Source organism: Mus caroli, unplaced genomic scaffold, assembly GCF_978045245.1.
Source record: "Mus caroli unplaced genomic scaffold, Mus_caroli_1 scaffold_9, whole genome shotgun sequence".
Classification (NCBI taxonomy): Eukaryota; Metazoa; Chordata; class Mammalia; order Rodentia; family Muridae; genus Mus; species Mus caroli.
The window spans coordinates 124,089,156-124,116,569 of record NW_028227264.1 but is presented as its reverse complement, the minus strand read 5'-3'; the positions used below and the strand labels follow the sequence as shown (position 1 = coordinate 124,116,569).

At 36.1% G+C, this 27,414-nt stretch overlaps 1 pseudogene; it reads right to left on the bottom strand.

Moving 5' to 3' along the window:
* Nucleotides 1-1,857: 1,857 nt before the first annotated feature.
* On the bottom strand, nt 1,858-5,229 carry LOC110302767 (eukaryotic translation initiation factor 3 subunit I pseudogene; annotated as a pseudogene).
* Nucleotides 5,230-27,414: the final 22,185 nt, after the last annotated feature.

Genomic DNA, 27,414 nt, shown 5'->3' with positions numbered 1-27,414 from the left:
GCTTAAAGCAAATGATTATCTCCAGTCCCAAGATCCCTGACTTCACTCCGTGCTCTGCCTACCTCTAGTGCCTCTGGTATCTCTGAAGATGTTTTTAAATTCTGTAATTCATGAAATGAAATGCATCTCCAAGAAGAAAGGTAAAGACCTTGATGTACAATAACACACAATAAATGTTATGATCTCTGATTACATACATCTCTACAGGAAGGTGTTTTTCCAGAATGAGATTACACAAGTTTTATTTAATTGATGTGAGATAATGCAACTCTATTCATTAAAATATGAGAAGGTGACCAATCCAATGTCCTTAAGCATTGTAGTGAACAAAAGTAAGACAATTTGCGGACCACCAGGGACTTTGCACAATGCAGAGGACACAAAGGAAGAGTAAATTTTCCAGATACAAAGTCCTTCTTTCTCCTTTGTGTCTTTTTGGTTCTACTATGCTGATCCTATTTTTTTTCTCAAACTCTCTCTAAATGTCGTTATTTGTTCTTGTGATGGATTAAAGATCCTGTCATCTGTTATAAAATATTTATATTAGAATCTCAAAGAAGACATTTAGTCACTGAAAAGCTGATAATAACTCAGTGTGTCTGTTTAATGTGCTGTTTTTAGAAAATCACTGACAGATTTGATTAGCTGAAAGTGAGTGAAAACAAAGCTCTAGATATGTATTTTGTCTGATCAGCAGATTTGCTCAGGACGTGGCCACACTGCTCTCCCAAGGACATAGGAGTTCTACAGAGTTTGTTTTCACACTTTAATAGCAAGGCCATCCATCAATACTACCCATTTACTATTCAAGTTAAAACAACATTTGATAATCATGTTCACCTCTTGCTAAATTAACACGTTTTTGGAAACTTGCTTTATCATATTTGAGAGGTTTCTCAAATGTCTAGTTTAGAAATTATAAAATCAACCATGGACATTTTCTTCAATGTTCAGTTCTGCCAAACAGAGTTTTACTACATTGTGATTGATGTTTCTATACTACAGTATTGTTAGGAATGTCATACTCAGTAAGCTTACCTGGATATCTGTTCCTTTTTAATTTTTTTTTTACTTATTTCTTTATTTATGTATTTTCTTCATTTACATTTCAAATGCTATCCCAAAAGTCCCCTAGACCCTCCTCCCCCCAACTCTTCTACCTGCCCATTCCCACTTATTGTCCCTGGTGTTCCCCTGTACTGAGGCATATAAAGTCTGCATGACCAATGGGCCTCTCTTTCCAATGATGGCTGACTAGGCCATCTTCTGATTCATATGCAGCTAGAGACACGAGCTCTGGAGGTACTGGTTAGTTCATATTGTTGTTCCATATATAGGGTTGCAGACCCCTTTAGCTCCTTGGGTACTTTCTCTAGCTCCTCCTTTGGGGGCCCTGTGTTCCATCCTTTTTAATTCTTTAAGATACACTTAATCCTTTTCACCTAGCATCTGGAGTCTTCACAAATTTTATTTTTATTTTTCTACTTTTAAAATCCATCTCTTCAGGGCAGGATGTGGTGGCACACTCCTTTAATCTCAGCACTTGGGAGGCAGAGGCAGGCAGATTTCTGAGTTTGAGGCCAGACTGGTCTACAGAGTGAGTTGCAGGACAGCCAGGGCTATACAGAGAAACCCTGCCTCAAATAAACAAAAAGCAAGCAAACAAACAAACAAAAACAAAAACAAAAACAAAAACAATCTACCTCTTCATATCAAGAAGGTCCCTGAAAATTTTCAGACACAACAGATTTGAGACAAAAGAAGTAAGAGTTAAGGCCAAATTTCCGTGTTCATATTTGTTATGGAATTTTTAACAAAATAATTTATTTCTCAGAGTGTGGATGAAAATCCAGTTCCCTAGGCCTCACACTCAAAATCCTGTGGATCGAAGTAGTGGATATGGACAAAAGCATCTTCGCCACACTGCTGTAGCTCTTGCCATCAAGATGGAAGGCAACACTGTTGATCGGTTTAAAGTGGCCCTTCACTCTTCCAAACTCTTCCTCAAAAGCCAAATGGAAGAACCTGGCCTCAAACTTGCCAATCCTGGTGTAGGTTGTGGTGACATCTGTGGCTTCCTGACCACCTCCCAGAACCCCGTGGTCATAATTGGGAGAGAGAGCAGCCGAGTTGACTGGACGTTCTGTTAGGAAAGTCTTCTGATGTTCGAGACAAATATAGCCGAAGAGCTTCGCTGTGTTGTCCTTGGATGCAGTGACAAACATGGTCATGTTTCTAGACAACTGGATGTCATTGATCTGCCGAGAGTGCTCCTTAATGTTCACCAACACCTCTGCAGACTTGGTGCTATACTGGTTGAGCTCTCTGCTCTTCTGCAATGATGCACTCCCCCAGGGGTCCCCAGATAGCACTGGTGATCTTAGAATCATTACAGGGGATCTTCACATAGGGCTCATTTGTGTCGATCTGGCTCGGATCCTGCAGATCAAAGAAGCTCACAAAACATGGATACCCCATCTGCTTGTGTGTGGAGAACATAATGATGTTGCCCCCAGAGTCAAAGCCACAGGTCCGGGCAGCTGAGTTGGTCTTGAATAGAGCCAGCTGCTTCCCTGTTTCACAGTCCCAGAGACAACAGCTGTTGTCAGCCAAGCCAGTGAGGACATGCTTGGTGTCCCAGTCAGCATCCACACACCACACAGCTCCGGTGTGGCCCATGTAGGTGCCTAGCCTCTCGCCATTGTCTGAGCACCACACATTGAAGAGAGGTCTTTAGCCACAGTGAAGAGGAGGTTATACTTCATGGTTATACTTTATCTGTGTGATGGGATTCACCTGGCAGTGATAGGAGGCAAGAGGCAATGTGTTGCTCATGTTTTTAACTGATATAAAAGCATGCAATTTTACACACATCAAACATCAGTCTACACTTGCAGAAAATTAATACACATATTATACATTCATAGTCATACATTAATATAAAGCATTTGAAAGAGTAAAAGTTGTAATGTTTTATCATATAGTTAATAATTGCATCATTTTATTATAGCATGCATTATGTTTCAGTTTATCTTTATTGTGTTATGAATATGTTCCTATGGTAATATTTGGCAGTGGTTAGTATGTATTTTTTCTTTTATTGATATCTTCATCTCTGTGACGTCTTATTCAAATACATAAGAGGTAGAATGTCAAATGGAAACAGTTCTCAGTATTCTAAAGTATTTACAAAGATTGCCTAATGTCTTTGAAACAAATGAGCACAGTCGCAAATTCAAACCTAACTCTTACATGAAAGAGAACATTTGAAATCATTCAAAGAAGTTTTCTTTTCAAACTTTTGGGTAGTCATTGAGAATTTCAGGAAACATCGACTGGGCCCCAGATCCTGTTGAGCTTACTGCTTTAGAGCATTTATTACCAGGTTACAATGCAGAGTTTGTGCATTTATTTGCTTGTTTCAAAGAAAATAGCAAGGCAACTTGGTTCTGGCATACAGATTCTACTTGTGTTCTGTCATACAACTTGGAAGCATCTTTCCTGGTACTATAGACATCATTTGTGGCCTTCGAAGCATTAATGTTGACCACCAACAGCAAATGGTTACTATGTTTGAAGCTTTGCCCAAAGTACTTCACAGATATTAAAGTATCTTACATTCTTACCAATCTTTAACACAGTAGTATTGATGGTTTCATGTTGCATAGAAGGTATCTGTGTTATAGAAGCTAATTCCGTTTTTAGGGATGTAAAGATAAGAAGAGTCAATGCTAATATTTAAGACATCAGTCTGCGGTGGAATTTGAGCATGTGCCAAATTACTCCATGACTCTATATGGAAAGGATAAATATTATAATTAAATTATTAAATATATTTCACAATATATGGGCCATACATAATCTTTATAAAACACTGTAATGTAACCCCATCCACTATAGGAATAGTAGCACAAAAACTATCTGCTAGGGATAATAAAGACAATTTTATGTAGTGTTGATGACAACCTTGGTAACTAGACCTTTCTAACTTTTTATGGATAATTGAATCTTAGAGGTTGAAGTAGTATTTCTGAGTTTTCAAATCATCTTAGGGTCACAGCCATGGGTTGAGCTCGTACATGAATTTCATAAGTGTATTTGCCATAATCTACAGCTTCTCTCTAGATCTCTCCCATTGACATGTGTCACAGTCCAGATAACTTTGCAACTTGGTGCATGATAAAGCATATAACCCATGACTGTACATGTGGGGATTTAAAGTCAACTGTTAGAATTTATAGATTTTCTCCCATAGAAATATAAACCAAAGGGCTGAGAAGGTGACTCAGTGAGCAAAGTGTTTGCTATAGAAGCATGAGTACTTGAATTTGAGTCTCCAGCCAAGGCAGAAATGATGTGGCATACATAAAATGCAAGCTCTTCTTGTGGCACGTGGCCTGAGTCTGGTTGATATCTGGAGTCACTGGCTAGCTGAACAAGTCAATACATGAGCTTTGGGCTCAGGTAGGGATTCTGTCTATAAAGTTAACATGAAGGGAAAGAGAGGAGGGTGTCAGACATTCACCTCTATACTCCATATACTTCCAACCACACATCATAGATGAATAAAACCCTCAATATGTAGGCACACATGCTTATCCTGCATGCACACTTTTAAAAATGTACATTGCTATACATTTCTTCGGGATATTTGTGCTAGACTGGTCTTCAGATATTCGCCCATTTTTATTAGAATACCTAACACTCATTTTAGGGATGATCATTAATGCCCTCCTAAACCACTGTTGTTGGTGGTGGTGGTGTTGTTTCTCACTGTTGTTGTAGTGGTTGTTTCTTATTGCTGTGGCCACTGTTGTTTATCGGATTATCTTTATATATGAGGTGCTTCATTCGATTTTCTTCCTCACTCCAATCACTATATCCATATCATTTCACTGCTCTTCTTCAAGTATTGTGTTATGAAAAACCATACAGAAAGTTAGTAGACTTTTGCCCCCTGTGTCCTATACATTTGTCTCTTCTGGGACTCTGATCTTCAGTTATCCTATCATTTCTTTCTCTCTATTTGTAAGCATCTCCAAGACTTCTCTATCTGTGATTTCTGTTTTGACCCCTTGACATTGATTACAACTCACATTTTTCCATGCTCATAACACACAGGGCATCCTCAGGACTAGTAATTGAGTCCTTAAGGTGGACCAGTGTGACTCACATAAGAAAATACACTGGGTTGTCTCTCCACACCTTTTCCTTCACGGTGTTCCCCATTTTAACACAAGAGAAAAATCCTGGGGTCTTCATTTATTCCCTTGCTCAGGTCCCAATTTTGGGGCCATTCTTGGTCTTTCTGGGTTATTTTAACATTATATTCAAACTATTCAAACTCAGGTTAAATTTACTTCTAAAATCAATTATCAATGCTGTCACTAAAGAACTTTAAATGAAACACGTGGGCATGGTGATACAGATCCTGAGAGGCTTGCACTCAAGTTCTAACTCTCATAAGTTCAATTTTCTTTCTTTGCAAAATAAAAGTAGGGATGGATTCTACATCTGAGGTGGATTAAGTCTAAAGGCAGGAAGCTAAGCCTTGCGATTCAGAGTATCTGGCATTCTGCTGCTTCATTACTGGCCAGCACTATTCATGTTCCCTATTAGTATTGTTTATTAATTCACTCTTTAAGTTAGCATTTTCTTTCTTAAGTGGTCATTGAAACCATATTTTGTAATAACTCCCATTTTATTTAGTTATATTTATTCAGCAGTTATACATTAAAAGCACAAACATATTAATAACTCAAAATTTAACTGATCATAATATGTCTTCTTAGATGTACAATAACTATTTACCTAGAATTAAAACAATCCGTTTTGGGGAGAAGGAAGACTAACCATGATAGGGTTGGCTTTTCAGTAACATAGCTAGCTAGCTTTGTTTATACATCTACAATTCCTTGATTGCACTCTTGTTAAAAAAAATACCTCCAATAAATTCACTGCTTACGAAGGTACATCAGGGTAAAATCCTTTCTTTGATCTGTCTTGGTTTCCTGTCATGACTGAAAACACATTTTCCCAGGAAAAGTCACACAAGAGTGTAAGGCACAAATTAGGATATAGCAGTCAGAGAAGAAAGTTCACATAGTGGTTGAATGTCTATTTATGTTACTGCAAATGACTTCAGAGTGATGGTTTGGTATAAGATTAACAGATCTCCCTCAAGTATTTACCTCCCACTTTGAATTCCTCAATTATTAAAAAGCATAATTCAGTTAATAGTATCAATAGTAATCATAACAGCTTTCCAAAAATAACCAATATTCACTGAGGTGAAGAGACTATTTATACTAATCTATTTTCCAGGTCAAAGTATCCCACTCTTTTTTATATTACTATTTCACTATGTAGGATTATAATAAGATGTCAATCTGCAAAACTTGGCAGTACATGAAATCACTGTGGGGAATCTCACAGATTATAGAGCAGCCTTTGTTTAAGATCTTTGTTCCCTCCTCAGAGCTGTCGTACTAATTGATAAGTTGGATGACTGACAAAAGCCACACATTTGGTATGACAGTAGGAGACACTGGATAAATTGTAATCTGTATTTTTCTTCAAGCCTGGAACTAAGAGATCAGACAGCAGTGTTATTTAATGGCATGCTCTCAGTAACAAACCAAATAACTGGAAAAAGAGTTTATAACATGTTCAGCCAATGATTCTGTGACTTTAAAATTGAAATAAAAATATTTAGTAATTAGGATATCTACAACATAGAGAACAGCAAATATTGGTGTGTTTTCTTTCTTCTCGGAGATGCTCTTGAAAAAAATTACTCCAAGGGAAGATAAAATATTAAAGAGCCAGAGACTGGGGAGATGTGTAGCAAAGTTTGTTTTCTTAGACATGACCTAGGCATGATGTGAATGAACTCACTGCAGCTATGATGGTTTGTTTGACTATGACCTGCAGACTTTGTGTCAATCAACACTTCATCATGGCCTTCCTTGCCTAAAGGACTATTGACAAGTAATGGTGAGTTTTCTTCAGTGGGGTAGCCATTTATAAGCTGCCCTTTGCTTCAGTAAATAATTTTCCACTCACACTAAGGCAACAGACTCAAATTAAAGCCATCTGGTCACACTAAAAGGAGACAGGAATGTAGGGGCGGTACTTGCTGGGAGAAAAGGTTTCAATGGGAATGGGAGGCAAATGGGTAAGGGGAAGAAAATGGATAAGGGGAATAGAGTATGAAAATGTCTAAATTTATCATGTAATTTTTATAACCATAAAAGTTATAAGGTACTGCATTAATTAACTCATTAATCAGATATTGAGAAGTACAACTCAAGCCTTGCTGTGAAATACACATATCATGGAAACTCCTAGAGCCTTTCCAATGAACCAGTAGTCAAGCCTATCTGTGGACCAGGCCTGTAAGTCTAAACACATCTCAAGACCAAGCCTAGCACCAGGTTATGTTCAAACACTCACGTTTTAGGTTTTCATTTGCAAGTACAGAGTCACACCCCACAGACTGACACCTGAGCAAGTCTACCGTACAGGTCCCTTGATCCTGGCCTTGACCTACCTAAGCAAATGCCAAACCTCCTTTCCTTGCAAACTAAGCATTTCGATGTCTTGTTCTTAACATTCTATCTCCTAGTTGCATACTACTCTTGTTGCATATTGCAAAACCACCAAGAGATTCTGAGTAGGCTGGTTGTTCAAGGATATCCTCCTGAAGTCAGGATTTAAAGACTAAAGTCAGTGTTTTGGCATTCCATGTGAAGGTTTATGAATAATTAAAACACTGTAACATCATAGAAGAAACAGACTAAAATGTCAAAAATTTTTTTCCAAAAGAGAGGTACATTGACTGACTGAGAAGTAACTCTGTATAATTATCTTAATGTACACTGTAAGTTACAAGAAAATATTAAGAAGAAAAATAATTCTAGCAAAATGGAATGGTGAACAATGAGAGGAATAGATCCACAGATGGGGCAAACAGCACAAACAGCAAATTTAGACAGAAAAAAATATCAGGTTATTTCAAACAACCCAGTGAGAGATATAAGAGAGAAATAAAATTAAAATAAATGAAAAATATGAAGTAATTATGGGATGCTGTCAAATGAATCCATACGTAGGTAGATAATGGAAACTAGCTAGAGATGTACAAGGAAGCCCTTTGAATGAGCACAGCGACAGGGTATTAGCAAGATGTACATTTAGAAATAAATATCCAGACATAGGCTGTATAAAGATACTTTCACTAAGAAACATCATACTCAAATCCTTCAACAGTAAAGATGAAAAGAGTTTTAAAGCAACAGTACAAAGCAGCATCTTGATCCAGGGAACAACTATGGCATTGTTGGCAGATTTACTATGAAAATCTCTCAGGGAAGGTAAGAGTGACTGACTTGATATCACATCACTTCTCTTTCTCTGCAGTTTTATTTTCCAATTTGCATTTTCTAATGTTCAACAAGTGTGTGAAAACACTAAGTGAGAATATCAGGAGATAAGCAATTCACGAATTTTAAATTAAATTCCATTCTCAAGAGTACACGAAAATATGCCACCCTCCCTATCCAGACTGAGATAAAAAAATTGTTACTTTCCAGGATATCTGTGTTATATGGCAAGTACCCAGCAGCTACTCAGCAATGAACTTCTTTTAACCAGAATGACTTTTCTAGTATTTCAGTGTTCATGTTCAAGTAACACCTGAGTTATTTATGGTGTGAAGCAAAAGGGAGCGATGTTGCCAACTCAAAATATGAAGAAGACAAGCAGTAGTGTTCAGTGAAAATGTCACACACTTGTTAAAAGTGTCTGCCTATTTACTCTTTCCTCTACAGTTAGAATGAATCCTTTATGCACAGGCTTATGAACAACAAAAAGTAAGAAATAAATTCATGCTATTTTGCTGTCAAATGAACATCAGAAGTTAGAGACACAGTTTCTGGTAAGTACTTACATAGATTGAAATGGTATCGAATTTGTAATAGAACCACAAAATCCTAAAAAAGTGTTCCGATTGATGGTATCATACTGACACGGGAGAAACAACCTGCTTAAATATTTTAACAAGGTATTCACCGCAGTGAGTGAACAGAAGAACCTAACTTAAGGAAAAGATGGGGATTTAGTCTTAGAAATGACAAATCTGAATCTTCTGAGTAGAACCTACAGTCTCATGTCTGCCTTCAATAGAGAACTGAATCAGGAGACTTGAATAATGTTTTTACCTGCAATATACTGGGCTTTTCTAGCATGAATAGTTCAAAACTCCTCCATTTGAAAACATAAAGGGACAACGAGGCATAAACCATGAAAAAACAGATTAACTCTGCCACTATGTGCCAAGTGTATCAGATGCAAGCCACGCCCTGATGTAGAGTAAAAATTATACATATACTTAAATACAAAATTAAATACTACTTTGAGGTGGAAGAAAGAGGGGACCCCCCTTTACCTCATTCACACAACCCCCTTTAGAGAATAGTAGGATAATTATTTCCTTTTATTGTTGCTAATGTAATAGTATATGTAATTTATAAAATGAAAGTCATCATAGTTATGTAAGATAGGAAAGAACACAGTAGGTATATGTTTAGAACTGTTTAAAATTTATATCAGCATCTAAAGATGAAGGAAAATTTCTGCCATAGAGAAAAGGCCAACTAATGCTTGCAATGTGGCAAAATGACCCTCTGAGAATATTGGCAAGTCTGAGTTTTAGGGATAAGGAACAACAAGGACTAATCTGTGTATAGATGACATCTCCATAAAGTGTAAATGACATCACCATGGGATCTGTGCTACTTAATTTCTGAAGGGATTTCTTGATACTTTCTAATCCTACAGTAATGATATTTAAGTCACCTCTAATTATAGAATAGAAGACTAGTACAAGCATGCTAAAATAATTATAGCTATGGTAATTTGTTAATGGATATATAATGCACAAAATATGTAAATATCACAAAAAGAGTTAATTTATATTGGGATAGGTAAATGAATGGAGTTTCTGCATGTAAACATAAGTCGTAGTAGCTTAAAATAGACTACTGAATTTATAAGACCTTTCACATCTTTCACATATGCTTCATGGAACCTAGAAACCACAAATATATTATGAACTCAAATATTTTTTAAAATAATAATTGAGTACAGTGTTTATAGGGACTTTTTTCATATGATGTTGATAACAGTATTCTGGAGTCAAAATGGTGTATACTTTGGCTTAACTGCATTTATATTCTAAGCAATTCAGTGACATCAATGTTGTACATTATACACTTTCTAATCAAATAGACAGTGTCAGTAAATTTCATATGTGCATTAAGTGCAACTGATGAAATATCATAGCTTCCTTGTACACTCTCATAAAACAAATAGGAATTTAAAGGATTTATCTGCCTCTTTCATCTAAGAAAAGCATAGTGAAGACCCTTCCTAAGACTAGAATAATGATCTTAAAACCTTCAAGAAAAGAAATTATTTATTGTGATTAGTTCAAGTACAAAAAAGAGAAGGGATTTAAATATGGTAATTGAGGTTGTATACAATTACCCAGAAGGTCTCAAAGCTGTACTATATCTAGTTTATTATGTGATTTAATCCTATTTATAATAGGAATATTATAAATATTATATTATTTAAATATTTCTGCATCAATAATTGTACCTGATATCAAATACACAGCTAAAAGAATGAGTAATAATAGTTGGAATTTAGCTGAGATTTATTTAATTTATTTATTTTAATTAATTTTTTAAAAGTCTGTCATTACCAGCTCATTGCACTAGTGGTTAAATGTATCAGTCTTGGTAGTGTATCTCAAATTTTAAAGAAGAAAGATTATTTTATGGCCAAAGTAATTAGCAGTTGTCTCTGTGAAGAATGAGAGTGATTAAAGTCTATAACACAGTGATTTCTAAATCTCAACGAAGCCAGGAAAACTGTTTTCTTCTATTGTTTGCCAAGATTCTCAAATAAGTTATTCATTTTAATGGATGGTCATTCTCCTAATAGTGGATACTATGTTGTGTTTAATCTCTGTATTGCCTGGTACATGTGACAAACAATCGTTTGAATTCATTTAGTTACTAAAATCATCAACAGCTTCAGAAATAGCTGACAATATGTACTGCATGCTGTCATTTAGACTCTTTTAATTTTATTTATTTATTTATTTTAGCAAAAGTCTTTTCTTTATAGACCTTGGTAACTGTGTTGTTACCATTGGTAGACATTTTTAAGAAACACGAACCATGAGAACTCAGATGAAAGACTCAGCTGACAGCAGATGCTGGAGAGGATGTGGAGAAAAAGGAGCACTCCTCCATTGCTGGTGGGATTGCAAGCTGGTACAACCACTCCAGAAATCAGTCAGTATGGTGGTTCCTCAGAAAATTGGATATAGTATTATGAGGACCCCACTATACCACTCCTGGTCATATACCCAAAAGATGCTCCAACATATAACAAGGACACATCTTCCACTATGTTCATAGCAGCCTTATTTATAATAGCCAGAAGCTGGAAAAAACCCAGATGTCCTTCAAGAGAGGAATGGATACAGAAAACGTGGTACATTTACACAATGTAGTAGTACTATTTTGCTATTAAAAACAATGACTTTAGGAGTTTTCCTCTTTCTCTACATCCTCCCCAGCATCTGCTGTCACCCGAGTGTTTGATCTTAGCCATTCTTTCTGGTATGAGGTGGAATCTCAGGGTCATTTTGATTTGCATTTCCCTGATGAGTAAGGATGTTGATCATTTCTTTAGGTGCTTCTTGGCCATTTGATATTGCTCAGTTGAGACTTCTCTGTTTACATTTTAATAGGGCTATTTGATTCTCTGGAATCTAACTTCTTGAGTTCTTTGTATTTATTAGATATTAGCCCTCTATCAGATATAGGATTGGCAAAGATCTTTTCCCAATCTGTAGGTTGTCATTTTGTCCTGATGACAGTGTCCTTTGCCTTACAGAAACTTTTCCATTTTATGAGATCCCATTTGTCTCTAGTTGTTCTTCGATTCTTGGCCATTGATGTTCCATTCAGGGAATTTCCCTCTGTGTCAACGTGTTTAAAGGTCTTTCCCATTTTCTCTTCTATTAGATTCAGTGTATCTAGTTTTCTGTGCAGGTCCTTGATGCTCGTGAACTTGAAGCTTTTTACAAGGAGATAACAATGGGTCAATTTGCATTCTTCTACATGCCTACTGCCATTTGAGCTAGCACCATTTGTTGAATATGCTGTCATTTTCCCACTTGATGGTTTTGGCTTCTTTTTCAGAGATCAGGTGACCATAGGTGTGTAGGTTTAATTCTGGGTCTTCTTTATTCTATTGATTTACCTCTGTCTCTATATCAATACCATGCAGTTTTTCTCACTATTCTCTGTAGTAGAGCTTGAGGTCAAGGATAGTCATTCCCCCAGAAGTTCTCTTATTGTTGAGAATAGTTTTCACTATTCTGGGTTTTTTTTTCTTGTTCCAAATGAATTTGAGAATTGCTCTTTCTATCTCTGTGAAGAATTGAGTTGAAATTTTAATGGGGATTGCATTGAATCTGTAGATGGCTTTTGGTAAGATGATAATTTTTACTATGTTAACTCTTCCGATCTATGAGCAAAGGAGTGAAGGAAGTGAAGGGGTTTGCAACCCCATTGGAAGAACAACCATATCAACCAACTAGACCCCTCAGATAACTCAACGTTTAAACCAATAACCAGAATACATATGGAAAAACCCATGGCTCCAGCTGCGTATGTAACAGGCGATTGCCTTATCTGGCATCAATGGGAGTGGAGCCCTATGGTCCTGTGGATGTTTGATGCCCCAGCATAAAAGAATGCTTGGATGGTGAGGCAGAAATGGGTGGATCAGTGGGGGGAGCACCCTCATAGAAGCAGGGAACAGAGTGAGAGGGGATAGAGGGTTTGTGGAGGGGAAATCCGGAAGAGTGATAACATTTGAAATGTAAATAAATAAAATAACCAATTTTTAAAAAAGCAATACTTAACCCATTCCTGTCATTGGACATTCTATTTGGTGGCATAATGAAGTCAAATTGGTATACCCCTTGTCCTTTAGTTGGTAACCCCCATATACTTTACATGGTGATGTTCTATTTACTTCCCATCCCCCCTTCTCAGTCTCATGAATATAAGTGTTTTTACTTATTTATAATTTTTAAAGTTTTATTTTATTTTGTTTCTATGAAGTGCTTTGGGTTTTGTTTTGTTTTCTTCATCTCTATGTATCATGCACGTGTCTAGTAGCAATATTAAGCCATCACAGGGCATTGGATCCTCTAGATCTTTAGTTATGGTTGATTTTTTGTGAACCCTCATGTGAGAACTGAGAAGAGAACCCAAGTCCTCTGCAAAAAAGCAAAGACTTTAAACACTAAGCCGTTTTCTCAGATCCTGGATATAAGTATTTAGTATGTAGTTGAAAAATATACCGGTAAACCCACTTTTGATCTGTCTTTCCAAGTTAAGGCTCACCAGGGATACATCATTGTGAGTTATATCATCACGTGATGATTATACAACTGAACCACTTTGTGCTCTCCTCATCTGGCCCATGGTTGAAGCAGAGAAGATCAGCTCAATAATAGAAACAGGTTTGTAAACAGAATGAAAGTTAAGTATCAGATGAAATTTAGTTGTGTGATTGTTGGGGTCAACAGCAGTATTAGAAATCATCTAAGACCTCATGGTTTCTGTTTTGGAGATGAGGGAATTCAGCATAAAATCAGTCACAGAAGGGGTTTGGTTTTGGTAATCTCTTCTCTTTTCCTTTCCTGACATTAAATTGTGGCTCATCTGCTTGTCTTACTTCATCCTCCTCATATGGCACTAAATTTTATTTTCGAATACCTTCAATTTTATTAATCAGATTCGAATAAAAGTATATAATACAGGTAGCCTTAGACGACAAAAGGACAGCAATGCTAATCCATAATCATAGAATACAATTGATAAGGGAGAGAATATTATTCACGCCTTTACTATAGCAAATTATCTTAACCGTGTGATTTTGCATGCTCAGTTCAAACAAGATAATCTGCAAAAAAGGAAAGAGGGCTTAATGCATTTCCTGCCAAGGGACTGATGGGGCTCATTTGTGAAAGCTGCCTTCCAGGAATAGGCAGACTGTGTGAAAAATACAAACAAAAAAGGAAAACATGGCTAGGCAGAGAGAGGCCACAGAACTAAAGCAGGTGTGACTATTGAGCCAGCAGGTGAAGAGAGAAGGTAATCTGAAGGACAAAGCAAAACACAGGCGTCAAAACACCTGCGGATCAGAAGCCAGATACAATTTGTGTGAGCAACTGAGCTAACTTAGCCAGTTCTGCCTTATCCTGTTAACTGAGTTCCTGCTCTTTCACTGAATGAGGAATATTCTCAGGAGTGCTGTGTGGCATCCTGCTATGATGGCTGAATTCTATTAGAAGGTCAAGTCCTGAAAGATTCCTTGTGATAAGGAGAATTAGTTGTATAGACAAGTCCTGATTAGCATTTATCACTGCATAAATATTGACTAGGCACAGTTTGTAGACTCTTTGGTTAAATACAGCTTTGTAGAAATATTTTCAAATACTTTTAACCAGGAAGCAGAAAAAAACTAATGAAGTAGAAGTTCAGGATATCTGAAAATATTCCAGGAATATGCCATGCTTTTTCATTTAGTAGTGTTATAGATCCCAACCAATACTCTGTCATTTAATTACCAATGGTCAAATGGGCTTCATTATACAGCTATATTTCTATAATATTTTGAGCAAAAGTTCATAGAAATAATTCCTTGTATTTAATGTTTAATCATAATGCTTTAAAACACAGATACACACACACACACACCACACACACAAACCACACAGACACACAGACACACACACACACACCAAAACCATTCTTTAAAATTATTTTTTATAAATATTTTATTTTTGTTGGATTTCAATTAAAATGCTCTATAAAACATTTATGAGGAGCTGGAGAGATGGCTCCACTGTAAGAGCACCCATTCAATTCCTAGTCCTAAATGAAGGCTTTCAAGGGTCAATAATTCCAGTCCCAAGGGATCTGACACCCCCTTCTATCCCCTTCAGAAACTCTGTGATACACAGTCGTTCAGGCAAACACTAATAAAAATAAAATAAAAATAAATAAACTCTTTAAACATTATAAATTAACACACGGTTCCTTAGTTTTTAACTTGTCTTTTGGGTACCACGTGAATCTCTTAAGTGTCCATCTTAGAGTGTAATTGTGGAATGGCACATTGTTTTTAGTTTTTTAACATTTATCTGTGAAAATAAGTCAGTACAATTTTGGTCTGTTTTCATATCTTGGTTGTTTTCGATATATAGTGACATGATTCTCATGCAAATGTAATTTAATGGACTTTTGAAATCTCTCATACCCTTAATACATACCTCTTAAAATATTATTTATTTTTAAAAGTAAGTAGAAATTTCATTGTTGGTGTTCTGGTTAGAAATAACAATTGCTGTGATAAAAGACTGTGATCAAAACCAAGTAAGGGACTCTAGCTGGTATCAAGCTGACATAAAACTAGCATCACAATTGGATTCTGCCCTATGCTAACTTTGAACACATATGCTTGCTATTGTTGAGACAAGTACTTAGTATTGTGATATGGCATATATATCCGGCTAAGACAGAGACCCTGGAAATGTTTGCAAAACCAGATTCCCTGAACCAGTTTCCCATATGGTTTACTCCAAGGATCACATGTGGATTTCACTCGCTTAATGATACATAATCATAGAAAATTTAAGATCACCCTCCCCATGCATATGAAATAATCAGAAAATATATTACTGTATTCACCTTCTCCTCTGGTTTTCTTTCAGTAAGCATACTCATCCATGGGCTGGATCTTAGCAGGGCATATTTAATGAATACAAACTATGGTAGGTTATAGTAGAATTTGGAATATTATGCATCTTAAATTACTTTTTAAACTTCAATACATCTTTGTAAGTATTTCTCACATCATCTCAAACATGTCTCCTGCTATTAAAGCATAGTGCAGAGTTTGGTAATTGTTTCCACACAGCACACCCCTCTAAAATGATATTCGACTGCAGAAACTAACCATTACAATGTATTTTTATAAATGCACTAATATCATTTATATATTTACTTGACCATTCACCTCTGTGCTTGAGTGTACTGATTTTTTTATTAGATATTTTCTTTATTTACATTTCAAATATTATCCCCTTTCCTGGTTTCCCCTCCAAAAAGTCCCTATCTCCTCCCCTCACCCCTTGCTCTCTAACCCACCCACTCCCACTTCCTGGCCCTGGCATTCCCCTATACTGGGGCATAGAACCTTCACAGGATCAAGGGCTTCTCCTCACACTGATGACAGACTAGGCCATCCTCTGCTACATATGCAGCTAGAGCCACAAGTCCCACCATGTGTTTTCTTTGGTTAGTGGTTTAGTCCCAGGGAGCTCTGGAGATACTGGTTAGTTCATTTTGTTCTTCCTCCTATGGGGCTGCAAACCCCTTCAGTTCCTTGGGTTCTTTCTCTAGCTCCTTCACTGGGGAACCTGTGCTCCTTTCAATGGATGGCTGTGAGCATCCACTTCTGTATTTGTCAAGCACTGGCAGAGCCTCTCGGGAGACAGCTATATCAGGCTCCTGTTAATGATAGAATTTATACAGTTCTAATAAGAAATTTAAAAAGTTGAAATTTCTGGCTGCTTACATTGTCATCTGTATTGTTCAGGCTCTGGCAGAGCCTCTCAGGGAACTGAGCATGGGGACTTTAATGGAGGAGTTAGGGAAAGAATTGAAGGAGATGAGGAGGTTTGCAACCTCATAGGATGAACAATATCAACCAACAAGATCCCCCGAAGCTCCTAGAGACTAAACCACCCACCACAGAATACACATGGAGGGATCCATGGCTCCAGTGGCAGCCATATGTAGCAGAGGATGGCCTTTTCTGGCCATCAATGAGAGGGGAGTCACTTGATCCTATGGAGGTTCGATGCTCCAGTGTAGGGAAATGCTTGGGTGGTGAGGTGGGAGTGGGTGGGTGGGTGGGTGGATCAGGGAGTACCTTCATAGAGGCAGGGGGTGGTAGGAGGATATAGGAGGGGGTTGTCCAGGTGAAACTGGAAAGAATAACATTTGAAGTGTAAATAAATAAAATAACCAATAAAACTATGAAAAGTTTTGAAATTTTATCGTTTTATATATAGAAAATTGTTTTCTATGTGTCTAAATTATGAAATACATGAAATAAAATCTGTATATTGTATATATATATATATATATATATACACATATATATATATCAAAGACATATCTTTAAGTAAGAATCATTTGTTCTCACATGTATGTCATCAGTTTCACTAAACTTTGTCAAGATTTAAGGTCTGTGGATTGGTTCTAAGTACTATGACTTTTGATATTATAGAGCAATGCCTAGATTCAAGGAATCATTGTAGAGATGGCGACACTGAACTCAATGACAATTGTGAGTCACTACCTTTTTACTAAGTCCATGTTTTGCCTCCTACACTGTTCCTGGGACACCTTGTATTCAAAAGTTTCAAGTACATTGACATCGGTCATTTGACATTACTGAGATGTTTTCGTCTCTTCTTGCCCCTATGATTGAGGACCATTTTATTATGTACATATTAGGTGATTTCCAGGACATTGATTTCATTATTATGTGCTAGAAGATATTTTCACAGTTCAAAATAAAGATTCTTGTAAGAATCACAACATGGCAGACACAGTTCTAAAAGTATCTGTGTAGACTGAGATGCAGCCTTTAGAAGAGGAGACAGGAGGCTCTCTGGTGTCATTTTCAAAACTGGAAACACAGAGTTGTAGACAGCAGTTTATTCTAGAACATTACAGTTAGAGTGGATCTACTTATCACATCAGAGTTTTCTGGATATGGCATAACTTGCTAACTGATTCCAAAAACAATTTTAAATACTGTTAGTTGAAAATATAGCTAGCTTCAAGCGGAGCATGGTGTCTCACGCCTTTAATCCCAACACTCGAGAGGCAGAGGCAGGCAGATTTCTGAGTTCAAGGCCAGTCTGGTCTACAGAGTGAGTTCCAGGACAGCCAGGGCTACACAGAGAAACCCTGTCTCGAAAAATCAATAAAAAAAAATAACAGCATTCAATAACACGATAAAAAATGACCCTTATTATTGGATAATATTATTCAAAATAATTAGAGCTACTTGTTGATAGTAGAAGTAAGATAGAGCTATCAACCTCATTTTTTCAAATGTAAACATCCATGCATTTGATTCAGCATAGTGATCACTGGTTCAGTTACTGATGTTACTAGTATTATTGGCTTGCATTGTTAACAAGTAAAGTGTTTTGGCCATCCTAATAGCTTCTAAGCTATTTTTAATATTATCACATAATTTCCAAATCATTGTAACCTACCGGTTTTTAACACTATAAGAAACCGTTAATCATTACACTCTTCAAATTATATAGAATTTTCAAATAGAAAATCTAGTGCATGGAAGCATTTAGGTGGTGATTGTCCTTGCAGCATGAAAGCATCAACTGTGTAATATATTTAAGTAGCTTCAGAATTGTGAATAATTGATTATTTAGGTAACTCAGCATATACCTCATAACTGTGGCAACAGGTCAATAGTAAATAATGAGGGAGCTTTATAAAGTATGCCTTCTTCCCAGTCTGGTATGTGCCAGGGCTTTAGCTGATTTGGGGACTCTTTGGAACAGCAGCTGGCTGGTTTATATCTACTCACAGACTTGTGATGTAGTAATGATATTGACAAAAATGGGCTAGTTTAACAACTGACCTGCTTACAAAAGATGTGTAAATATTGCATGATGTAAGCCATTAATTGAGTCTTTTGATTCCACTGAGTAAAACTAAGTACCTCCCGAAGGAACTCTGAAGGTTCTATGGTGCTAGTTTAATCTCACTCAATGAACAGTCACCAGCTTGAACAACTTTCAAAGTGTGTTTTGAAGATAGTTCCTAAACATCATGTGAGGATCATGTTCCTAATACAGGGAATTTATTAAACAGCAACGAAAGAGATGTCTTCATCAGTCAGAGAACCCTAGTGCTGTTTATTTCCGACTGAATTTTAAAAAGATAAAAATAATAAACAAACAAAGAAATGGTATCAATTTTTTAAAAAATGTCTTTAAGTAGTTATGAATATAGGTAAAAGACTCTCATTTAACTAATGTATTTTAATCCCAAAATGCAACTTGATGTTGTAAAATGTATAGCACTGAATATTAACATTTGCAAAATTTAAAACTGAATGCTACAAATGTCATCACTGAGTAGTGAACAAATCCACATTCAACACTTTCCATGAGAGTAAGATAAATATTCATGGAGGTAGTATTACTTTAGTCCATCTCAATTAATAGGTTTAAACGTTGTTACCAAAATACCACATCTATTTAAGAATTTCTACCTGTATAGAATGTTGTAGTTAATTAGCAAGTACAAAAACCTGGGTTCCCTTGAAATTTATTATCATAGCCTACAACAGCCATTAGATACATTTCTTACCCGATTGCAGATGTGGGTTTTCAGGCTAAAATAAGACACAACATCTTTGTCCCTGTTTTCAAAATGGATATTGAAACCACATCTGAGGCAGCTCAGATGTCTAAATGCTCTTTGGCAAGCATTAAAATGCCATCTGGGTCCTGCTTAGATGTTATTGATTTTATATTACAAGTAGATGAAAGGTCTGTTGGGGGGATTCTGTTTTATAATTGCTGCAGTGACCTCGCCCGCCATCCAGGAGTAGCCAGGGCAAATGTTGTTTGATCAAAATCAATGTAAAGTACACATTTATTCTCCAAACTTGTATTCTACAGTGGAGAGGAGAGGTGAGTCACTGAGTGGGAAAAGGAATATAGAATAATACGACTTATAAAGTGAAGCAGGTAAGCAGTTGCATCCTCAATAACTCTCAATTCAAATGATTCTGAGTCTAGATTAGAAGCTCTGGGGCTTATCAACATTATGACTAGACAAATCAATAACTTCTGAAAGAACCCTGAGTGTTTGAAAGACAGATTCTTGTTTTAGGGCCAGGACTGGAGCTCCATAGAGCAGACCAAATTCCTTTTGTGTGAGCACACAGCTGTGTAACATGTAACATTAACAGACAGCCTGTGCAAAGCAGGGCATGTATTTCCATCTTTCCTTCTGCCTTCCCACACCTCTTTTTGTTGTGGTTGAACTTGGAGACCCAAAGGAGTCTCATTTGATCTTGATAGGTAAATTGTTCAACATAAAAAGTAGTCCGCATATTTCACAAATTCCATTTTGATGTTATATTTCCATACCAAGAAGAGAAGGGTTTGGGTGTGGACTGTTGGGAGGTTACTTTGGCACATAGGTGGGTTACCAAAAGGATCTGGAGCGAAACTTCAACTCAGAAATAATTTAAGTGTTTTAAACTTACGTATATTAACAAAAGTAAGATAAAATTTTACTTCAACTCTTCCCTAATGGTAAATAATGAAACAGCTCTTACATTGCTCAACAGGGAACAAAGGATTGCCTGATTGTAACCTACATGTTTCCCCAACATTCCCTAAGAACGCCCAAATTTTATCTCCGTATGGAAAGATCACCTGTGTTTAAGCTTTTTTGGTTTTTCCAGTGATTATCTGTGTACAGAAAGACTTTTTGCCCTCTGAGGATAGTGTTCTTTTTTTTTTTTTTTAAATTGATCTGGTATCATTTTAGCGTAGTATGTGTGTGGGTGGGTGTGGGGGTCCTTGAAAATGCCATGGCAGGCAGAGTAATGATCTAATTGGGGTGAGAAGGAGATTTGGCTCAACAGAGTTTAGTCAGGCAGTGATGGGTGGCCTAGAATCTGATTCTGGGTTCTTTATTTTTGATATATTAAAACATAACAATGGGGTAAAAACCTTTTCTGGTGACAATTACCACATTAAAGCTAACGTTTACACCCTGACTACGTGTAAACTCTTTTGTAAAGTTTATATGACCTTTCTATAGGACCAGGTTCTATTGGCTGAGAATCAATGCTCAGAATAAAGGTCTGGGGAGGAAGAGTCTGGGATACAAGCATAATAGTCTGGGAGATAAATATGAGATTCCCATATGCGATTGAAATGATTCAGAGGGTTGTCTGAAATGAATTGCAATGTAAGGGAACATATGATATAGTACTGTTTAAATGATGTATCTCTCCTCCTCACTTAAACCACTCTGTTTTCCACCCTGTTATTTCTCCCTGATACTTAATGGTTGAAGGATGCACAATTGTATCTTGCTGAGCACAACTATGAGAGAAGTTTTCTTCATAAATATCTTCAATGCTCTCTCTGGCATCCAATCAACAACAACAACAACAAACAAAAACAAAAAAAACCCCAAAAACAACAACAACAACAACAAAGAACAAACAAAATCAAAACAGTAAAGAAACTCACTCTCACTCTGTGTGCTAGAAATCCGGCAGATAGGATTCTTATCTAAACTAGGAGTCCGCTGCCAACTTGAAGGGATGTTTTAGGCATTAAAACTGTTTTGCTTTTAGGCAAACCTCTGTGTTTTATTCTTTTCTTTTTCTACCTAAAGCATGTATCTATAGTCTACACTCACATTAACAAACCATTTCCTCTTGTTTAAAAACTAAGGATGAGATGGGCAGTGGTGGCAAATGCCTTAAGTCCCAGCACTTGGGAGATAAAAGCAGGTGGATTTCTGAGTTCGAGGTCAGCCTGGTCTACAGAGTGAGTTCCAGGACAGCCAGGACCATACAGCCCTGTAGATAGATGTTAGATAAATAGATAGAGATAGATAGATAGATAGATGATAGATAGATGGATAGATAGATAGATAGATAGATAGATAGATAGATAGATAGATGATAGATAGATAGATTGATGATAGATAATTTGATATATGATGATGGATTGATAAATAGATGATAGATGATAAAAAAGGTGATAGATAATTTGATAGATGATAGATAAATCATAAATAGATGCTGGATAGATGATAAAATGATTATCTATATCGACCTATCATCTATCTATCTATCTTTTTTTTTTCAAGATATGTTTTGACCATGTATCTCTGGCTGTCCTGGAACTCACTCTGTAGATCAGGCTGGCCTGAAACTCACAGAAATCTTTGTCTTCTGGGATCAAAGGCATCTGAAACCAGCTCAAATTTATATTTTAAATATACCATGTTATAAAATTTTGACTGATTTAAATCTGAACATTTGTTGAGACTGAACAGTATGCTTTTTATAAAAAAAATATTTTCTAACTCCCAGAAAAGATAGAATTTATTTAGAATTTACTTTACATTAAACACTATCCTGATCATTCAATGTAATACTTACCCAAATCTTAACTGCAATCCTAATCAGTTCAAGAGGTTTCTAATTTCCATGCTAATTTTCAAATCCACTTATAACTTGTTATGATACTTAGGAAAATAAATTAAGGAGCCTAAATACTTTCTGGGATTTAAACATTCTGATTGAATATAAGATTACATTATTAATAAATATGTCTATTATTATCTTTAATAATTGGATTATTCCTGCATGCTCAGTACTGACAAGTTCTGTTTTTCCTGTGGGCTATAGACTGATAGTCATCATCAATAAGTCTCAGCTTCACCTAGGCAAGGTCAACCATGAATCCTGCCTTCCTCTGTGGAAAGAGTATACTTCCACACCACTGACATTAACCTTGCCCCGTATCATGTGTTTTACTTAATGGAAGACTGTCTGAAATGGATTACTACCATTTGCAAGTTTGGGCAATCGATGACATTACTAGTTTTCAGTGTAGAAAAATCTGGCTGCAAATATCTAATGTCCTGTATATAGGACCACACAATGCAGAATGTTGAATGAGCTGACTTCAGCACACAGAAATATCCAAGGCACTGCAGCTGACATACGCATCCTTTATTAAGTTGTGAGCATGCATTGTGGGTCAGTCAACTGTGTCTACCTTATCATGTAGAATAGACTTGGGTAATCAACCACTTTATATTACCCAAAATGTTTTCATAAAGAAATATTCAATAATATAGTCTCCCATAATTGCTACCTTCTATTGAGTTATTATTTTTATCTCTGAATATGTGCTTACATGTCTGGGAGAGGATGCACACACACACACACACACACACGTGTGGAGACCGGAATGATCCTAGGCTCATTCTGCAGGCACTATTACTAATGTGGTAGGACAGGGTCTCCCAGGAGCCTGGGACTCACCAACCATGTTCTGTTATCTGTTTAGCTTTAGCAAGAAATCCTCCTGCCTCAGCTTTCCCAATTATTTGATTACCAATATGTACCATTAACCAAGTGTTTGTTACATGGCTTCTAATATCCAACAGAGGTTGGCATTCTAGTAAGGCCAGTGCTGAAATGCCTGCATTACTTTGCTAAATCAACACTTTTAAATGGCCTTGTTTACAGTCAGAGTAAATTGTATGTTATAGCTTTTAAAGAATTTGCTATCACCTAGAAATAATGCTGTTCAATGCACAAGGCAATTAAAAACTTCAAACCTACCTTAAACATCCTGGGTTCTTCCCCTCCTGTGGCCTTCTAAAACAATATTTGATCTTTTTACAAACACGGTGTTCTTTACTTTGTCTTATACTCTTCCATTATTGAGTTCCTGACATGAAAGTCACATCCTCAGAAATGGCTTCTTTGATAGCTTACATGAGCAAAATTTCTCTTTTAATATATACCTTAAACCTTACCATAGTTTTTATTTCTGTTGTGGTCCTGAGATTAAATCCAGTGCTTTGTGTATCTTCCACAGTCATTTAGCAAGTAAAATATATAGAGAACTTATGTAATAATTTTGATTATATACATATTTATATACTTGTGATATTTGTACCATGTCTATTCAAATCTAAGCCATAAGAAGTCAGGACAAATATTTGAATTATCTCCTATAGTTTGTACAGAATTTAGGGCAGGGTGAAATGTTTATAAATATTTAGCAATCTTATAAATATATTCAATTTAGGAAACTAAGAAATATGTATTAGAAGTTTCTCAATATTTAACAATTAGCAACCAAGTGTAGAAACAGTATTTATACATACTCAAGTATAATCATTGTTAGTCCAGTAAATAAATTCGAAGTTTTATTATATAATTTTTGATGTACTTCTTTAGGAATCACTAATAAATATTTACTAACTTATCACTGCTTTCATATTTCAATCTACTAACTTGATATTTTATAAAAAGTGACTTTTCATCATACTTCAGTTACAGTAGTGGAGATTATGAAGCAACCTTAATATGTTAAAGGATTAGACCAGCTCAAGGCTATTTCCTGACATGTGTCTCCTTGCTTGACTTATTCTCTGTGCCACATCGGGTTCAATGTGTCCACAGAATGCGGATTGTTGTCATTGAACATGAGTAAACAAGAAATATGAGCTTCCATCAACATCTAAGCTCATAATGGATGCTGTGTCTATCTCTGTCTCATTAAATATTGTGGAACGATGTCCCTAGATGTAACAGTCATTATCATCTCTATCCAAGTAGCTGTGACTGCTTCTGTGAGACTCTCAAGACCCAGGCTTCTTGACTTTCTCTCACATAGGAAAGGGTGTGCCAGGGTCAGGGTTTCTCACCTGAGTTTGCAGCTTCCCCTCCCTACATCTCTGACTATATGTAATTCTGCCCAAGCCAAACCCTAATCTCCGGATCTCAGGAGGCAATAGAATATATAAACTATGAAAAATTAACTGAATGGGGACTCACCAAAGTTTTCAGGGTTCTTAATTATTATCAATATGCAGGCAAACAGAACATGGGAGACATGAATTTCATAGCTCAGAAAAATAGAAAGTTAAATGTCAGTATCAAAATGAAGAGTTACAAATGAAAGGAAATCATGTCACATAATTTAAACATGGTCTTTACTAGCCTAGAAAATGGAAAGAGGAGGAATATGAACATGGCCGATTTTACCAATAAAATAATGGGCATGGCCATTAGATTGCTGAGTCATTTGGTTAACTGTGTGCTAAAGGATCAAAGTTCCATATGTTTAAATATTTGAGAAAATAATGTAGATGAATTTTATCTGTTCTCATTATAGAACATATGGGTTAGGTGGTATGATAACAATATTTTTTCTTCCTTCCGCTAATTTTCCCCTATATGAAAAATGCATCCATACCATCATAAACTCTATGGTGAGATGCATGATGAATTTCCCCCAAGTGTGAGCTGGTGTCCTGGGAAATTCGGCATGAGGCTTATTAGTGGTGCCTTACTTCTCCTTGAATTTTTCTTTTTCTTTTATTTTCATTTTTGTTCTTTCCCTATGTCATGAACTTGGTAGTATCCCAGGTATGGGCTTCTTTATCAGCTCACTCCTATTAGAATTCTTAAGTACTTTAATAGAGCATTCTGTATTTAAAGAAAAGGGTGGATAGTAGCCATGTTTTTACAGAATAAAAATACAGACATATTCTAATTATCAAAAGACACTTGAAGTGGCATCTTGGAAACTTTGGAGATGATTTTAGAGGAATTGAGAGTGGCAGCAATGGTTCAGACAAAAAGAGAACAACTGAATAGAGTTGTGAATAATCTATGCCCTTATTCGCTTTGAATTATAAATGCACACAAAGATGAAAGAGAAATAAATCAACACTTTTGACAGTTGCTATTAATAAACCTGACAAATTAACATGCATGCTCTTCAGTGTAGCAAGCTGTTATGTGTTTCACTACAAATAAAATCTTGGAAAAACAGAAGTATTAGATATGTCTCTTACTGCCTTATATATGAACTCAGCATTCCTAATCTGAAAAATGAAAATTCAAAAATGTTCCCAAATTCAAATTTTAAGCTACCAGCACCATGGCACAAATAGAAAAGTCTACATCACAAAGCTCCATTCATGTGTAGAACCATTAACCAAATGACTCTAAAACCTCCTTTAGGAGTGGGGAAATTGCACAATCAGTAAAACACTGCTATGCAAGAATGAAGACTTGACTTTGATCCCAACCAACATCCATGTGTAAAGAAGAGAAGCTAGGCTCATGAGGTGTAATTGTCATCCCAAAGCTGAGGAAGCACACAGGCAGAGTCTTAGGATTTAATGATCAAACAGTCTATCCTAGTAAGTGGTACTAGATATAATAATCTTTGTTTTAAGAAACAATGTAGAAAATTCCCAAGAAATACGACTGGAAGTTGCTTTCTAATTTCCACATTCAGTCATTCAAATGCAAAAGAATCCTCAGATACATATAAGGTTGTACAGACATGAACATGCTATCCATGACTGTATAACACATAAGCACATGCACATGTACACGTGCACACAGTAGCACACACACAATTTGCCTTTACACTACATGCACAACTTATATGTAAAGACTGAATGATTCCTTGTTGAAGCTTGGGTACTCACATCAAGATGCCTAATGTAATAGATAAATGGTCTAAAATCCTAAAAATCCACAAATCTAAGGTATTTTGTCTTGTAATACTTTGGGATAAGTTATACTCAAATCTGTCCCTATTATGTATGCCTTTCATGGAAATCTCTTTCCTTGGATTTTATATACAATGTCTCTTTTACTCATGGTTTGAGTGTTAGATGTTATTACAAATTCCTTATTTCCATAACAGTTTAATTCTATTTTTCTCTGGTTTAGATATTGTGTTGATGGTGTTGATAAACCAAGAAATCCTCACTTTTTACAGAGGGAAAAAAATCAAGTTTTTTAAATGAGTTCTAACTGTCTCTGTTTCAAACTAATATTGAAAGAGAGAAATCTTTGCAATTGGATATTATTTAATGATTAGTTCCAGCTGGGACTGTTGGTAATTATGTCACAATATGATTTCCTCTAAGATATCTCGCAGGTCATTGATAAACAGCAAAGGAAAAAAACTGTAGGATTAACAGTAATTATAGTAAAGTGGTTTGCTATTAAATTAATTGAATAAAAAGTAATTGGATTATGTATGATTTTCAATAGCTACTAGAGTTTAAACTTTAATTAAACTGTCATAGTCCTCATTCAAAAATGAATATTTGAACATTATTTTTAAACAACAAGAATAGCAGAATACTAATGAGAGCACAGAACACCAACAACTTCAAATTGGACACTCCATCAGACTGATTGCCAACCAATTTCCCCACAATGAAATCTCTGGGAAAAAGTGTTGAGCTCAAGTAATCATTTGTAGATTTTTCAAATATTATCACTTGATAGGAAGTCAATTAGAATCGATTAAGAAAACTCGTTGTAAAGCAATTAGCCACTGTGTGTGTGTGTGTGTGTGTGTAGTAAAGAAAACATATGTCTTTAATTTTG